The sequence below is a fragment of the Notamacropus eugenii genome, chromosome 7 (assembly GCF_028372415.1).
Source record: "Notamacropus eugenii isolate mMacEug1 chromosome 7, mMacEug1.pri_v2, whole genome shotgun sequence".
Lineage (NCBI taxonomy): Eukaryota > Metazoa > Chordata > Mammalia > Diprotodontia > Macropodidae > Notamacropus > Notamacropus eugenii.
The window spans coordinates 89,180,041-89,192,158 of NC_092878.1; the positions used below are offsets into that span (position 1 = coordinate 89,180,041).

General features: G+C 40.2%; 1 long non-coding RNA gene across 4 annotated transcripts in view; it reads right to left on the reverse strand.

Annotated features, from left to right (window-relative positions):
• The window catches only part of LOC140513188 (uncharacterized), a 44,205-nt gene extending 35,542 nt beyond the window's left edge, over positions 1–8,663 (reverse strand). For all 4 annotated transcript variants that reach the window (XR_011970106.1, XR_011970109.1, XR_011970107.1 and 1 more), the window contains exon 1: positions 8,539–8,663. This is a non-coding gene — a long non-coding RNA (uncharacterized lncRNA). The remainder of the gene's footprint in view (positions 1–8,538) is intronic.
• Positions 8,664–12,118: the final 3,455 nt, after the last annotated feature.

Sequence of the window (12,118 nt, forward strand, 5' to 3'; positions counted from 1 at the left end):
ATTTTCCTCTTTTGTCATGTTAGCCAATCTGATAGCTGTGATGTGGTACCTCAGAGTTGTTTCTGTTAACATTAAGGTACTGCTACTAAGAGTACAGAGCTGGGTCACTCACTCCTCCAAGTTCTAGCCAAGTTAAGGAGATTTGGCTCCCAGTACCCATACTTATTGGTTTGCTTACAAGTTCCCACTCTGGGAATAATATTATTTTTTGGTTTAAGTCTAAGGCCTTCTCCAAAAAAGGAATCAGGAGCAAGAGTACTTAATGTTTAAACATGAGCTGGGTATATGAAGGTGGTTCATTCATTCTTAGAAAGAACTGGAAAGTGAGAGGATGCTCATCAATTGAGGAGTGGCCAAACAATCTGTGGTATATGATTGTGGTGGAATATTGTTGTTACAGAGAAAATGACAAGCAGTATGGTTTCAGAAAAACCTGGAAAGACTTACATGAACTGATGCATGGTGAAGTAGTCAGAACCAGGAAAAAATTGTACACTGTAGTAGCAGTATTGTACGATAAAGAAGCAATACATTATTCCAACATAATCTCAAAGGACTAATGAATAAGCATCTATCAGCCTCTAGAGAAGGAACTGATACTATCTGAATACAGACAAAAGCATGCTATTTTTCATTTTCTTCCTTCCTTCCTTCCTTTCTTCTTTCTTTCCTTCCTTCCTTCCTTCCTTCGTTCCTTCCTTTCTTCCTTCCTTCCTTCCCTTCCCTTCCCTTCCCTTCCAAACTCAAAACTTTTTTAAGAAGTTTAAAAATTGTTTTAACATGTAATTGGGGAAAAATAACACATTATATTAAAAATCACAGCACACATTAACAAAATGATTAGAATTGTATTCAGCAACTTAACATAAGAATACTTATAATCAATTTGGAATCTAGTATTTTAAACCTCATCAGATCATAGCAACTGTGCAATACTGCAAATTAGGTATTTCACCCTGGGCTCTATTTGATCACTCCTGCCATATGTCTGCTTGCCACCTAATGGCCAAGTTTTCAGATACAGAAGTTTCCCCTATTATCAACCACTGCTGCCACCATGCCAGTTGAATATTGTTGCAGCCTCCATGATCTCAAAAAGATTGTTGCGTCAAAACCTTTTGAAACTTATGAGGTCTTCTGGATACTTTCATCTCAAGATACTTAGTTACCTAAGATCAGGAAAGTAAAACTAGATGGAAGAGAAGACAGGCACTCTCTCCTTCACTAAACTCTTGGGACCAGCTGAAAATATTTCACAACAGGAAAGAAAGGACTCCAAGAACCAAGTAGCTCCATAGAATTCCTGATTCCTTATGGTTCATTAGCCAATTTGGGAACTCTGTCATTATGCAATGCAAGCCCTTACATATTAATGGAAATAGTAAACTGCTGCCTCCCACCTCTTCCCTTAAGCTCTCCCCCACCCCAGCTTCATTGAGGTAGACTGGAACCAGGCAAGTAATTTCTTTCCCATTTTCCATTGGCCAGTTCAACCATATAACATTTGAATATGTAATATTCAGTGCCTAGCACAATGCCTAAGTGGATGCTTAATAAATATTTGTTTGATGAATCAAAAACAGGTCTTCTTGTGGTCTCTTCCGTGAATATCAGAGAATAGATTATTTTGCTCATTTTTTTGCTTCATACTGCTGCATCTTAAAATGCCACACAAAGTTTCCTCATTGTTATGTTGTCAGCCTCTGCATGTTCTCATATCCTTAAATAATCTCCTTAGACTAATGGTCATTCAATCATTTCTCAGATTGTATTTAGGCTGTTCATTATCCCTTCCTAAATCCAATAATTTTTACTTTGATTTTTCTTTAATTTTACACAACTTGATATAAATTGGTTTTTAAAGTTCTACAGTGTTTGGGAATTACATTTTTCTGCCTTTCAAATTTTTTGTAATATCACCATACACAGTTTATTGAATGGGGCACCTGACTTATTGCTTGAAAAATAATGCTTTTGTATAACTGCCTGAGAATTTTTTGTAAGAATAACAAGTAAGTCTTTTGAATAAAAAATTATTTTGGAAGGCTTGCTCAAAAATTGGGAAAGGCAGAAAAATCAAAGCTTTATAGACTAGTTACAATTTGTGAGATACACACACACACACACACACACACACACACACACACACACACACACACACACACACACACACACACCCCCATACACCTATATATAATTCCACTGAAGATGACTGTTGATGTAGAGTTATGACTACATGAATACAATTACACCTTACGGTGATTTGTAATTTCTATTTAATAGGATAGAATGTCTCCATTGATTTCTAGGATTATAATATACCTACTTTCATTTTGCAAAAGATAAATCACAAGTGAACTAGGAAAGTTGTTGAGTATATTAGACTAAATGTTGCCTTTGAAGGATTAAATTTATTTTCTCATAACATTCTGAGACTCTAAATTTTCCTCTCATCCCACTGTATTTTTGGTTTATGTAATTTCCAGTTAATTGACCCAAATATTGAGAATTGACTTATATTGATTAAACTTCCTCAAGAAATAGTGACAGTATGCCAATGTCTATTCTTTCCATTATTTTTCTTTTTTTGTATTAGTAGTTTAATTAAATTAGTTACTTTGTAGTTGTTTTAATTTGCACACCATCTTTTTCCCATATTAAATCTTTCTTCTAATTTGGTGTTGTTTTTGCTATTTGTTATAACAAATCAAATGTCTGACTTTTACACAACCAAATTGCTTTATCAGAAAGCAGTCATTTCCTTGTCAGTTTCATTTTTTATATTATTTCATGCTTTGTCATATTCAGTATCACTTGATTCTCCCATTTTGAATAAAGGATTCAAAATATATAGGATTACTGAGTCTTCTCCATATTCTATAAGTTTTTGACCTCTCTCTTTCTTAATCCTAAGCCATTTTTTTCCAAAATATTTTTTGCTGTCTTCCTCTGTGTTTTGCCCCATGCCTTAAAGTTAATAATGCGAATCAATCACTACCAAAAAGAGATAAAAAGGACTTAGAAACCAGTTTAGACAGAAAATATTTGATCTTCCTGCCATGTAGAGAAATATGGCAGCCAAAGTTATATCAATTTAGATTATAACCTCATCTATAAAATCCAATGGTAGAAGATTCTGAGCACTATTGCTTCATAAAACAATGAGCAGTAGAGGAATGAAAAACAAGCAATCCCCAAAATTAGTTCATCCTGAGACCATTTAAGGATAAAACTAGGAAGACAGCAAACATGAAAAAAGGAAAAGATCTGTCAACATTCCTATAACAAATTACTTGTCCTTCAGTGACAGTGGAATCACTGCATAAAAGTTATAAACATAAACTACACAGAAGAAATCTATGTGACACAGTTTGGGGAGTATAGAGGCATCAGTTCTTAAATATCAGGATTTACTATATTTGTTTTACATACTCCCTTGGACACCTTTTGTTGTAATTCAGAATACATAATGGTTGAAAGCAATTTATTTTTCCATTAAGGAGTCATTTTGGGTAGGAGTTTAGTTTTTGAGTACATTGCTCCCAGGACTCAAATTTTCATGAACTGCCAATAAATTCTTTCCTTTTCCCCAGGGTCATTGTCATGATAAGAAAAGTGGATAGGATTGTAGTTTTTGGTATGAGTCATTCCAAATGTAGCCTAATTAGGGAACTGTTTAAATATCATTCTTTAGTAGTGAAAAATGTAAATAGATCTCATCTCCCAGACAAAAAAAAATGCATTGTAAGATTAATAATTCTATTCCTGCAAGAAAGACTGTTTTGGACAAGCACTAGAATCATATAATTTTAGAGATAGAAAGAACCTTTGAGGGAGATCATATACTTCCCCTCACTTTGCACCACATTTACACATACAGCCTTAGAGACAATGAAGCTAAAACCCAGAGAAGACAGAACATGTGGGTTAAAGGTTTCTGAGATATCAGAGGTGAGAAAAGAGAAGAGAAAAAAGTAAAAAGTAGCTGACCCTTGGACTTCCTGACAAGACCCATTTGACAATAACTGAGGAGAGTTTGTTTTGTTTTGTTTTCATTTTGGTTTGCTACAGGGCTTCAGGAGTCATCTGCTAAATATAGATTAAATACACAAATGGGAAATGAACAACAAGGGAGTCTGTATGAAAGAAAAGCTTGATAACCATTAGCATTGTCCTAAAGTAGAATGGGTGCTCCCCAAAGACTCCCTTGGAGTGGTCTTCTTGCCTGCAAAGTTGTAGAGGGAATTCCTGTTCAGGTTTGAGTTTGGCAGAATAACCTCTAAAGATCATTACCCCTCACCTAGATTATTGTAATAACCTCTTACTTAGTTTCCCAACTAGTTTTCCATTTGGTTTCTCTCCTCTCTCCTATCTATTTTCCTCATAGTGATCTTTCTAAAGTGTAAGTCTCATCACATTCTCCTCCTATGGGATGAATTCTAATGGCTTCCTAATGTTTCTAGGATCAAATATTTTAAGCTCCTCTAGTGAACTTTTAAAAATCTATCACAATATGTCCCCAACTTACTTTTCCAACCATATTATACATTACTCCCCTACTAAACTCTACAGTCTGATCAAACTGGCCATTTTACTGGTTTCCCACCTCTGTGCTTTAGCACTGGCTGACCCTTATGCCTAGAATGCACATTTTTCTCAGTCTACCTCTTAGAATCCCTTATTTCCAGGGATGGAGCCAAGATGGTGGAGTGGAAAGATGCACTACATTAGCTCTTCCCCCACAGCCCATAAAATACCTGTAAAGAAAGATTCTCAACAAATTCTACAGTAGAAGAAGCCACAGAACAATGGAGTGGAGAAGATTTCCAGCACTGGGTGACCTGAAAGATGGATGGGAAAGGTTTGTTGCACCAGACGCTGAGTGGAACCCAGCCCAGCCTTGGCCACATCACACAGGAGGAGGACCTGAGCAGGCTTCGGGGGTGGAATCTCCAGTGGCAGTAGTGGTGGTTTGCAGATCCTTCAACCCACAGACACCAAAGGTCAGTGAGAGGGTTTTTTCAGCTGGCCCAGAAGAGAGCAGGGTCTCCCCACATCTCTGGCCTCAGGCAGTGGTGGCAGAGGCCTCATGGGCAGCAGCAACTCCCACAGCAACAACCATCCATTGTTGGATTGTAAAGTCAATGGGGGAACTGAGCAGCTGATCTGTACCTCAGCCCTGTGTGGTGGCCCTGCCCCTACCTAATACTCATAGGGAAATTGAGCAGCTGATCTTTATCTCACACTGAATGTTGGCCCTGCCCCCACCTAAATTCCCTGGGGGAATTGAGAGCTTATCTGAATCTCAGCCCCCAGTGCTGGCTTGGTGGAACTGGAGGCCAGGTGGTTGTGGAGAGGAAATTCTATTACTCAAATATTCTGGGCACAAAAATTCTGGTTGCTCCCAGACCAATGTACATGCTTGATTGTGCCACCTTGGAGGAACTGAGATCTTACAGATCCCCAGATTATACCCTACTCTTGACAAAGGACCCAAAAGTCAAGTAATTGATTGGGAAAATGCCCAAAAAGGGAAAAAAATTAAGACTAGAAAGCTACTTTCTTGGTGAACAGATATCTTCTCCCATCCTCTCAGATGAGGAAGAACAATACTTACTACTTATCAGGGAAAGACATAAAAGTCAAGCTTCTGTCCCAAACATCCAAAACAAATATTCATTGGTCTCAGGCCATGGAAGAGCTCAAAAAAGATTTGGAAAATCAAGTAAGAGAGGTGGAGGAAAAATTGGGAAGAGAAATGAGAGAGATTCAAGGAAAGCATGAAAAATGTGTCAACACCTTGCTAAAGGAGACCCAAAAAAATGCTGAAGAAAATAACACCTTTAAAAATAGGCTAACTCAATTGGCAAAAGAGGTTCAAAAAGTCAATGAGGAGAAGAATGCTTTCAAAAGCAGAATTAGCCAAATGGAAAAGGAGATTCAAAAGCTCACTGAAGAAAATAGTTCTTTCAAAATTAGAATTGAACAGATGGAGGCTAATGACTTTATGAGAAACCAAGAAATCACAAAAGAAAACCAAAAGAATGAAAAAATGGAAGATAATGTGAAATATCTCATTGGAAGAACAACTGACCTGGAGAATAGATCCAGGAGAGACAATTTAAAAAAATATGGAACTACCTGAAAGCCATGACCAAAAAAAGAGCCTAGACATCATCTTTCATGAAATTATCAAGGAAAACTGCCCTGATATTCTAGAACCAGAGGGCAAAATAAATATTGAAAGTATTCACCAATCACCTCCTGAAAGAGATCCAAAAAGAGAAACTCCTAGGAACATTGTAGCCAAATTCCAGAGTTGCCAGGTCAAGGAGAAAATATTGGAGACAACTAGAAAGAAATAATTTGAGTATTGTGGAAATATAATCAGGATAATGCAAGATCTAGCAGCTTCTCCATTAAGGGACTGAAGGGCATGGAATATGATATTCCAGAAGTCAAAGGAACTAGAACTAAAACCAAGAATCACCTACCCAGCAAAACTCTTTCAGTGAAATACAGGATGTTCAAGCATTCTTTATGAAAAGACCAGAGCTGAAAAGAAAATTTGACTTTCAAACAAAAGGATCAAGAGAAGCATGAAAAGGTAAACAGGAAAAAGCAATAATAAGGGACTTACTAAAGTTGAACTGTTTACATTCCTACATGGAAAGACAATATTTGTAACTCTTGAAACTTTTTTCAGTATCTGGGTAGTTGGTGGTATTATACACACACACACACACACAGAGAGAGAGAGAGAGAGAGAGAGAGAGAGAGAGAGAGACAGAGAGAGACAGAGACAGAGACAGAGACAGAGCACAGGGTGAGTTGAATAGGAAGGAATCATATATAAAAAATAAAATTAAGGGGTTACAGAGGAATATATTGGGAGGTGAAAGGGAGAAATGGAATGGGGCAAATTATCTCTCATATAAGAGGCAAGAAAAAGACTTTTCAATGGAGGAAAAAAGGGGGGAGGTGAGAGGGAAAAAGTGAAGCTCACTCTCATCACATATGACTCAAGGAAGGAATAAAATGCACACTCATTTTGGTATGAAAACCAATACAGGAAAGTGGGAGAGAAGGGGATAAGTAGAATGGGGGGATGATGGAAGGGAGGGCAATGGAAGGAGGAGGCAATTAGAAGTCAGCACTCTTGGGGAGGGACAAGGTCAAAAGAGAGAATAGAAGAAATGGGGGGGGCAGGATAGGATAGAGGGAAATATATTGTTACACAACATGACTATTATGGAAATCATTTGCAAAACCACACATATATAGCCTATATTGAATTGCTTGCTTTCCCAATGGGGATGAGTGGGGAAGGAGGAAGGAAGAGAAGTTGGAACTCCAAGTTTTAGGAACAACTGTTGAGTATTGTTCTTGCATACAACTGGGAAATAAGAAATACAGGTAATGGGGTATAGAAATTTATCTTGCCCTACAGGACAAAAGATAAAATGGGAATAAGGGAAGGGAGGGATGTTAGAAGGGAGGGCAGATTGGTGGTAAGGGTAATTAGAATACTTGACATTTGGGGGTGGGGGGAGGGGAGAAATGGGGAGAAAATTTGGAACTCAAAATTTTGTGGAAATGAATGTTGAAAATTTAAAATAAATAAAATAAAATAAAAGAATCCCTTATTTCCTTTTACTCTGAGCAATACCTACAAAACCTTTCCTGACCACCACCTACCCCCAAATGTAAGTGTATTCATTTAGTATATACTTATTTATGTGAATGTTCTCTCCCTAAAGAGAGTGTAAGTTCTCTGAAGGAAAGTCCTCTTTCATTTTTGTTTTTATATCCCCAGTGCCTAGCACAGTTCCTGGTTCATTATGGTGATTGTCATTCTTGGTCAAAATGGCACCGGGTTGGAGGTCTCTGCCACATGTCAGACATAAATAGTTTACGTGAACATCTGGAATGGAAATGTCTCTAAATTTGCACATCTCATGTTTCTTTTGAACTACTGAAATTTTGCTCTGCTCAAAAAGAACAACTTCTTCTCTAATGCGGGCTTAAGTGTTTGTTTGATATTCATGAATTGATCACTTCCAGCGTTAGGGTCATGGGATTACATGGTTAAATAACTTTTATTCAAGTCAATTCCATAAGAATTTATTAAGTATTTACTATGTGCCAGGCATTTTGCTACACTGGCAGATGGTCACTTCGCTAGTTTGTGGTAGAGCCAGGACTACATTCAAGTCTCCTCACTCCCAATCCAATGTTATTTCAATTAATCACATAGTTTTTCCCTGATGCATGGTTAGTGAATTTATACTTCCGTTTTGCCTTATCTCCTGTAATTTGGATTTGCTCTCCTAAGGCAAAAACTGCTCTGTTAATTTTTTCCTCATATTTTCGTGTCTCTGAACTTTCCCCTACCATTCCGCATCACCTTCTCTGTCCTCCCTGTTCCAGCTCTTTTAAAAATAGGCAAATTTCCTTTTATTCTATACCCTCTTTCTGTCATGTTTTTCCATCTTCTTAACCTCACAGAAGGACATTAGCATAAATCAGCTTTCTTACCCTTGATCACTCTTACCACAGCTGCCTCTCCTTCTCTCATGCCCCTGATACCTTGAAACAAGAGGATTCAGTAGTACTCATCATTCCCTACTATCACTTCCAGACTTCCATCTGCTGCTGTTACTTAGCAACCTTTCTCTATTGAGATTCACTTCATTCCCCTGCCTACGTTCTTATTGACATCCTCTACTAGTCTCTAGGCAACTCTCCCAACATTCCAAAGTAATAGAGCACTTGATCCACAGTCTTCCATTCCAGTGTAACTCCTCTCTTTAAACTTGGGGGCTTCAATATTCATTTTCATGTTTTTCCAAACACCTTGTATTCCCAGTTTATCAAACTAGCTATTCCTATGAACCTGTTTCTTTCACTTTCCACCCACAAGAGAGAAGACTCCTTAAACCTCATTATTATTTGTAATTGCTCCACATCCATTATTTTGAATTCTGAAATTTCACTCACTGATCATCATCTTCTCTCTTCCCTCCTCATGACTCTAGAGTTAAATACTTAGTAGAGCAAACTGAGATCTGGGAAAGACCTTGGCTTAAAAAGACCAAGGTCTCGCTCAGATTCAATCCAGCTCAGACTCTGTCTAGCTGGGATTCTATCTGGCCTGCTTGTGAATACAAGCATTACAAATGCTTAGGTTCCTTAAGAGGCAACCCAATTTGGTCAATCTTTAATAAACTTTGTTTTCTTTGGCTTTAAGAAGGCTTGAGTCGAATTCATTCGAGCACAACCCAGACCATCGGTATTTTGGGTACTGATCACCCCTCAACCTCTTCATTTATGGTTCCCTGACTGGGAAAAGCTGCTAATCTCAAGTTCTTCTGCTAAAACTGGAAAGTATGTAAGCCTCCCCCTCTCTCTATCCTCTACTTGCTCTCCAAGCACCTTGGAAGCGGATTTTCAGACCTGGCTTCAGGTCCCAGTATCAGGCAAAGTCTTTGAACTTTCTGGGCCCTAGAAAGTAAGAGACTCAGGTTGTTGGTCCATGGTTAGGCAGTGAACCTGGTCATAAAGTGGGTCCCCAATTCTCTGGATTTCCTGGGAGCAAGGAAATCAGGGAAAACTAGGTTACTTTCCTTGTGTGTGCCTAAGTCTCTGAACTTTCTGGGCGCTAGAGAGTTACAGACTCAGGTTGTCGGTCTAGTGGCTGTGTTTGAGGTCATGGACCTGGGCATACCCTCCAAAGCACAATTCTCTGAACTTTCTGGGCGCTAGAAGGTTAGAGAAACGTCAGTTAAGTGGGTACCCAATTCTCTGGATTTCCTGGACACAAGGAAATCAGGGAAAGCTCGGTTATTTTTTGTCCTCCTGTGTTTTTTTCTCAAGGCTTACTTCCACATCCTCCTTTAAGGGGGAGGGGGACTTCCAGCCCCATGCAAAAAAAAAAAAATGGGTCAAAATTCATCAATTCCAAGTAATTCTCCTTTGGGCTGTCTTTTACAAAATTGGAAAAAATTTAACTTCTCTAAAAACCTTAAAAAGAAAAAGTTGGTATTCTTTTGCAACATACTTTGGCCTCAGTATCACCTGGAGGACAACGAAGTGTGGCCCATATTTGGGACCTTGCAATGTAATACACCTTTATAATTACAATTATATTGTCTCCAAAAGGAAAAATGGATAGAAATACCTTACATAAGGGCCTTTGTCAAACACTCTCAGGACCCCATTCTCAGAAAAGATTGTAAGATGCTTGTAGCTAGAGCTGCCCCACAAAAGGGAAATGGGGGTGAACTGGATGTTTTGGATGATCTCCTGTTTATGGCTCCTAGGGTCTGGCCTCACTTCCCCTATCTCCATTCCCAACCCCTGCTCAGTTTCCAGCCATGGGGCTTGCTGAGTTGCCTCCCTCTGCAACCTCTCTCACTGGGACAACATTCACTCAGACCTCAGGCCCCACCCCCACCTCAGTTTCTACAGTATCACTGTCTGTAACCCACCCCTCCTTGGGGACTCTACCTCAGTCCCCAACTATGGGTCTTGCTTGGGTGCCTCCCTCTGCAGCCCCCCTTGCCGGGGCAACATTCACTCAGGCCTTAGGCCCCACTCCTGGGGCATCTCCCCCTTTGATCCCTACTCTTCCTCAGGCACCAGTGGATCTTTCCCCTTGCTAGCCAGATCCCCTGGCCCTGCAGCCTAATCCAGTTCAGCAGGCATTCTCCAGCCCCTCCCTCACAAGAAGTGGGACTTCCTATCTTCCTCCACAAGCCCCTGTCCCCACTGGGCCATCAGGGCTGTTCCTCTTGAGAGAAGTGCCTACCCCACTCAGTGGGACAACCAGGATGCCTGTTCCACTCTCTCTTTCAGCTCTCATCCAGCTTAAAGAGAAACTGGGGAGATACTCAGAAGACCCCACTACGTTTACTGAAGGTTTTAGGGACATATCCCTACAATTTGAACTTTCTTGGAAGGATCTGCATATTCTTTTCTCTGTCTGTTGTACCATTGAGGAGAAGGGGAGAATTTTGGGAACATGCCCAAAAGTTTGGGGATAATATGGCTAGCAATAATCCCATAAAATACCCCCCAGGAACAGCTGCTGTTCCCACGAGTGACCCCAGATGGGACTGTCAAAAGAGTGAGGACAGGGAAAAGAGAGACCTTATGGTAATTTGCCTGTTAGAAGGCCTAAAAACTGCATTTCAAAAACAAGTAAATTTTCAAAAAATTAGGGGAATTACTCAGGGAGAAAAGGAAAACCCTGCCCTTTTTCAAAACCGGCTAGTAGAAGCTATTAAAAAGCATACAAATTTGGATCCTGACTCCATAGAAGAGGCAGTAATCCTTAGTATGTATTTTATTAATCAGTCTGCCCCAGATATTCAGAGGAAACCGCTAAAATTGGCAATGGGACCCCAAACACCTCAGGCCCAGTTACTGGAGACTTTAACAACAGAGACCTCATTGCAGCAGAGGAAAGGGAACAAAGAAGAAGGGCCAGGGCCAGGGAGCACGTTCAATTCTTAGCTGCTGCCTTGTAAAGGAAAAGACCCAGAGAGCACCCCTCTAGGGCACCCCCTTGGAGGAAGGCTGGCTACTTGGGCAGTGGGGAAACCTGCTTTCATTGCCACAAGGAGGGTCACTGGTCCAAGGAGTGCCCCTCCAGGGCACCCCCCCCAGAAGGAGCCCCAGGAATCAACACCTGTGGAACCGTGCCCATATGACCAGAAGGGACATTGGAGGAAAGATTGTCCCTCAGGTTGGAAAAGTGGTGGAGCCGCCCCCCAGTACCCTGTCCTCCAGTCTTCTCAAGACTTGGAATGTCAGAAAAGCCTGGGTGCTGGCAGTGCTCCCACTTTCTCCACCTCTCTCACCAAGCCCTGGGCAAAAAGGAAGCCTGAAGGTAAGGTTACCCACTTTATCATGGCTAAATTCTCTGCTTTAACCAGTCACTCTGGCCCTACCCTTCCCTTGACCCCTCGGGTCATAGGCATTGAAGGGGAAACTAAGGAATATCTCCAGACATATCCCCTCCCCAGCCTGCTTGAGAATCTGTTGTTTAAACACTCCTTCCTTATGCCCTCCTCTGACCCTGCCCCCTTATTGGGAAGGGACCTGATGGTGAAAT